The following is a 6,099-nucleotide window of genomic DNA, read 5'->3' as shown; positions in this document are numbered from 1 at the left end:
CACACACACACACACACACACACACACACACACACACACACACACACACACACACACACACACACACACACCCATAGAGGAGGCCTAAAGTCTGATAACAGTGAACTGAACTAGACCAAACTACAGTCACTCACACACACACACACACACACACACACACACACACACACACACACACACATCCATAGAGGTGGTCTGAGGTCTGATAACAGTGAACTGAACTACACCAAACTACAGTCACTCACACACACCACACACACACACACACACACACACACACACACACACACACACACATCCATAGAGGAGGCCTAAAGTCTGATAACAGTGAACTGAACTAGACCAAACTACAGTCACTCACACACACACACACACACACACACACACAGACCAGCAATCAATGACACGCTACTGATCTTAATACACAGTACTGCACACACACACACACACACACACACACACACACAATAAAAATAATTGTTGTATTGGCTCACACGTTTTACAATCTGTGTGTGTGTTGTGTGTGTTGTGTGTGTGTGTGTGTGGGCATGTTTTTGTGACATATGAGGACACAAATGTGTATAATGACATGGGTCTGACACAGGTATTACAGGAGAGGGTGAAATATGAGGACATTACCCATGTTTTTTTTAGAAAGTAAAAATGCAGAATGTTTCCTGTGATGGGTAGGTTTAGGGGCAGTGTGTGTATGTGTGTGTGTGTGTGCAGCTGTAATGTGATCTGTATGAGTGTTTATGAGGAAGGAAGTGCCATGGTGGAGGTCAGTCTCTCTGAACAATGAGCTCTAGCGCTGGCAGAGGGAAGCAGGATGGCCAGTCCCTCGTCTCCATCTCCTGCCCCATTCACTCCCACAATCCCAAACAGACAATAGAGCCGAAGCGCGTCGCTCTTCAGATGCCATAAACACATGCTGTGACACAAACAGCCCGAGGTCAATGTCAAACACTTGGACAACACTTCACGTGAGTGTAAAACATAATAACAGCTCACCGAGACCTTACAGACAGACCAGACGTAATCAAGTTCTCACGCTATTCTTCCGGCCTGATCATTTCATTAGCAAAATATCCCAGCACTTCCTTCTGCGTTCAGTTCAATGTACGGTCTCAACACAACTGCTCCCATGTTTTGCTGCATTAGGCAATAATTGCATTATGCATGATTCATGTAAGGGATAATGTCCACCCAGCCGGTTGTTATCGCAGAATAAACCCCGACAGAGTGATCAGGACCCCGACGCGAAGCGGAGCGTCACTCTGAAGGGGTTTATTCTGCGATAACAACCGGCTGGGTGGACATTATCCCGCTTATTACATGGCTACTAGTCTCAAATAAATAATTATTAGACACAAAATATTGTCTCGAGATTAAATATTTTATTAGCTCTTCCGCAAAGCTTCCGCGAAGGAAAACAGTTCCAATCTGCTTTAAGCCTTTATCTATTGCTGCTAAATGTTGTTAATGAATGCTGAAAGGGTTAGTTCACCCAAAAATGAAACCAAGCCTATGATTTACTCACCCTCAAGTAGGTGTGTATGACATTCTTCTGTCAGACAAATACAATCAGAGTTATATTTAAAAAGTCCAGGCTAACGTTAATCCCAGCAGTAGTTGTAGTTGTGTTTGAAGTCCATAAAAAATGCAGCTGTCCGTCAAATAACGTGCTCCACACGACTCCGATGGGTTAATAGAGCCTTCTGATTCCAATCGATGCGTTTGTGTGAGAAAAATATCCATATTTAAGACTTTATAAAGGAAACCCGCCTTGAAGTCTTGCAATTTAACCCACGGCTGTTTAAGCCACAAGATGGCGCCAGCGTTAAGCACAGAAGTAGCACCGGTCAGGATAACTCGCAGTACCCGTATGAGCGGGTGTTATCTGGAAATAACCAAGAGGGTAATCTAGCGCTCGGAAAGCGTTCCACCCATAGGGGCGGCCATTGCTAACCAAGCCATCACCTGCTGTTAGCATCCCATTGACTCCCATTCATTTCTGAGTCACTTTGACAGTGAATAACTTTACATCTGAGGCGTTTAAAGACTCCATTTGTCCATTGTTTATTTCTAAAGAAACACGACAATGCATAAAAGGCTCCGTTACCTTGTATCTTACACTATCGCCCCGCAGAAGCTGTCTTTGTAAAAATAGGCTAACGATTGCGTCATAACCAACGCGACTCTGTCGCACAGTTGAGAAATTACCGTATAGACCTGAGGAGACGCTCAGAAACAATCTTTACTGTCTATGAGGCAGTCGGGGGGACGTGGAGACATAAAGTCTGATAAAGTCAAGAATGAAGAGAAGCCGATAGTGAGCCAAAAGCAACGGGAGAAAATATTTAAACAACGTGATTCAGATTTCACTTTCCACATCTACTAGAAGACCTACAGCTGTCAGACAGGAGGCTCACGCCACATCTACGTCCTCAAGCTCAGTCTGAGCCGGCGCAGTTCGCTCAGCCAACAGGAAGTGAGTGCTCCTTTACTGACATCACTTAACGCCGTAGAAGGCAATGGGAAAGCTCCGTCCATTTCTTTTACTGTCTATGGAAATAACATACCGCTGGAATGCGCGATTGACCAATCAGAATCAAGTATTTCACAGAGCCGTGTAATAATGTATATTAACTAGGCCGTCACTTGAGCAACATTAGCCATTATAGACACATATTTATTCCAATTAACTGAGCCCTTAGGCAGTGTAGGAACAATAAGTTCAAACCTAAACATAACAAGCCTATAACAGATTTCCTCAGTCAGCATGTTAAGGTACACACAGAAAACAGGGTGTTAAAGTTATACCTTTAGCCGTACAGCAGCTTGTCGCTGGGGCAGTACCCTTAAAAGGACAACTTTGTACCTTTTTACTCCTAAAAGGTGCATATTATTACCTTTGAGTACAGATGCGTACCTTAAGGTACTACTATGAACCTTTTTGTGGTAAAAATGGTACAAAGTTGTCCTTTTAAGGGTACTGCCCCAGCGACAAGCTGCTGTACGCCTAAAGGTATAACTTTAACACCCTGTTTTCTGTGTGTATTGTTGTTCATCCCCATGACAGGCGGCAAAATCACAAGAAAAGCCTGACATGTGCCGACAACTATATATCATTTACTCATCGGTATTCTCTTCGTTGGGATGTTGATATAGCAACTGTCAGGTGTTTCATTCATAATGTTTCTCCTTTAATCCGATATAACATTTCCGTATTGTTCCTCATAACCGGCACTACATCAAGCCCAAGCAAGTTTGCCGTGAGGGAAAGGTTTTCACTTCTCTCATCATCAAGAGGAAGAGGGTGTTTTCCCTGAACCCGCCGCGAGTGAAAACCAGCGCATGCTAAATCTGAGGTAGAAATGAAAAGATTGTATTCTGCCTGAGATATGCTTTTCAAAATATTGTTACATTTTTTTAATTTAATATAAAATTAACATGATGGTAATTTAAATGTGATCTTTGTTAAAAATAAATAAATAAAGCAAAACATTAAATGTGCAAAAAATAAATAAAAATAATGATGTTAGCGACTAGTATTTCCAAGTCGACTAGCAGCAGAAGTATCGTTTAAAGGGGTGTTTGCATGCGATTTCTCTTGTTTAACTTTAGTTAGTGTGTAATGTCGCTTCTTGAGCATAAACAGTATCTGTAAAGTTACAGCGCTGAAAGTTCAATGCAAACGGAGATATTATCTTTTAAAGTTACGGCAGTTTATTGCCTACAAAAATGGCCGGTTTGGACTACAACAAGCTTCTTCCTGGGTTGGTGACATCATAAACCCTCGCTAGTCTCCGCAGATGTGACTTCTGCCCGTAATGGGAAGGGGCGTGGCCTTAACCTGTGCTTGGCACTTCAGCCAATAAAAATACAGGAGACTACATTTGGCCATCTGACCAATCTAAGAGCATTGCGTTTTTCAGAGGGATGGGCTTCAGAGAAGCAGGAAGCAGACGAGCCGTTCAAAGGACAGTGGAGACAGCGGTGGTGAATAAAGGGAGAATAGAAGAACAATATGGCGTTTAAAAAAAAAAGTATTAAGACATGTTATATGTTTCACTAATCTGCTAATACTCATTCGAGCGTGCACCTTCTAGCACCCCTGCCGAACCGGGCCTGATCGGGTCAGTGCTGTCGGCTCTACGGGAAAATGCCCAGTGTGTCCGATTACCAACCCAGCCCTGTGTGAGTGCCACAGTATCCTGAGCTATTCATAGATACCTGTATAAAACATGTGTCACATGACTAAACATGTCTACGATTCAATACATACCTCGGTTTTTTACCACGTCTTTCGGTTCGGTTTTAGGCTATTCTTTTATTAGGCGACAGGAACAGAAACAGGTAAAGGAGAAAATGTTTTTATTGCAATACTCTTTCTTTGTTTTACTTAAAAGACTTGAAAAACCCTTACTTAAACTTAAAACTTTACCTAAAAAAACCCCTTGTACACATTCCCAGTGTATTGTATAATATAAAATAAATATATATATAAAGACGTATTACAGTGGCAGCTCAGAGATGTACAGTAGTATTTAAGTATGACATTGAATGAATAAAAAATTAAAACTACATAATCTTCAAAATCCAGTGTACATTAATTAAAAGCTACTGTATTAAAGTTTTTGTTAAATTATTATTCAAGAGCAGTGAGTGATTTTCTCTTTGTCTTTTGTTGTTTTATTAACATCCTTTTAGAGGTGAACTGTCACTTTAAGGACAAGCACTGTAAAAAAAATTGTTGGTTTGTGTTGGTTTAACTTAAAACAGTGAGTAACCTGGTTGCCTTAAAATGTTGAGTTTATTGAAATTAAAAATTTTAGTTGATACAATGAAGGAAATTTGTTTAATGAATAGAAACTCAAAATATTATTATATCTGAACCACATAAAAAAATTTGATAAATCATTAAAATAGCACTATTTGGCATGTTTCACTGCGTCATCAGAAATAACACACAATTACCCAATATGCTCATAAAATCTTTTAATAATATTTTAATAAAGGTTGTCAAATCTCAAAAAAATTTCATTGTATTAACTCAATTTAATTTCAATGAACTCAAAATTTTAAGGCAACCAGGTAACTTGCAACTGATATACAGACACACTCAATATTACTTTCACTTTAGACATAACCAACCGTGTTTATATATGTTAATCTTGTGTGTATTCGACAGCATAAGCGCAGTAAGACTAGTAATCACGTGTGTTAGACAGGCTTTTAGAGCGCGCTCGGCTCATGTAAAGCAGTGCATAAGCCCACGAATGAAATGTTTAACAGGCAAGGCATTAAAAGGTATGCAAATAATGAACTTTTGTGGTTGTAAAAGGCTATAGTGTTGTGAGTATAATTCTCTGACACCAGCATTTCAAGCATGGCTAAACACCCAATAATTTTAGTGCATATGATTGGATATTTGCTCGTATCGGCGCGTAGACTCACAGATTTCAAACGAAGAGAAATATAAATAATTAATTAAACTGCTGTACCGAATGGTTCAATATTATGTTGAGTATTGTGGCATCCCTAGCGGTCATCGTTTTCGACATCTAGCCTACTTCCACAGTCCACACTAAACCGGTCTTTGGAGAGCAAACACAGGATAAAAACGCAGTCTCAGTGTAGAAGGAAGGCCAAAACAGAGAAAGGAGGCTTTTTCAAATGTTCCCGTATCAGTGTAGACGTCGCCTCAGTTACATACTGTTGAAGACATTTTTATAATTTATGTTTGAGTTTACACAGAAGCCAACATCGGTCTCTGCTATACAAAGAAACCTCTTGGCATGGGGTCACGGGACACCTAGTTTGGAGACTCTCCTGGGCCTTAGGTGTCGCTGATTAAATCACACACAGCCACTGTCACATCTTATTAGATCTTCACAGTCACACACACAAAAGTCAAACCTACATCTACCTCATAAAATGTATGCCAACCACACCTCCCATTCTCAGGCACGGTCGTAAAACCTCCCCATCACCACTTGAGGCCTTGACACAAACACTGATGGGGAAGACGGGAGGGGGGGAACCATTGTCTCCTTGCTTTCTTACGTGAATTAGTTACAGAAGGGTGAGGGGAAA

The sequence above is a fragment of the Pseudorasbora parva genome, chromosome 5 (assembly GCF_024679245.1).
Source record: "Pseudorasbora parva isolate DD20220531a chromosome 5, ASM2467924v1, whole genome shotgun sequence".
Classification (NCBI taxonomy): domain Eukaryota; kingdom Metazoa; phylum Chordata; class Actinopteri; order Cypriniformes; family Gobionidae; genus Pseudorasbora; species Pseudorasbora parva.
Note: the sequence above shows the minus strand (reverse complement) of the source record.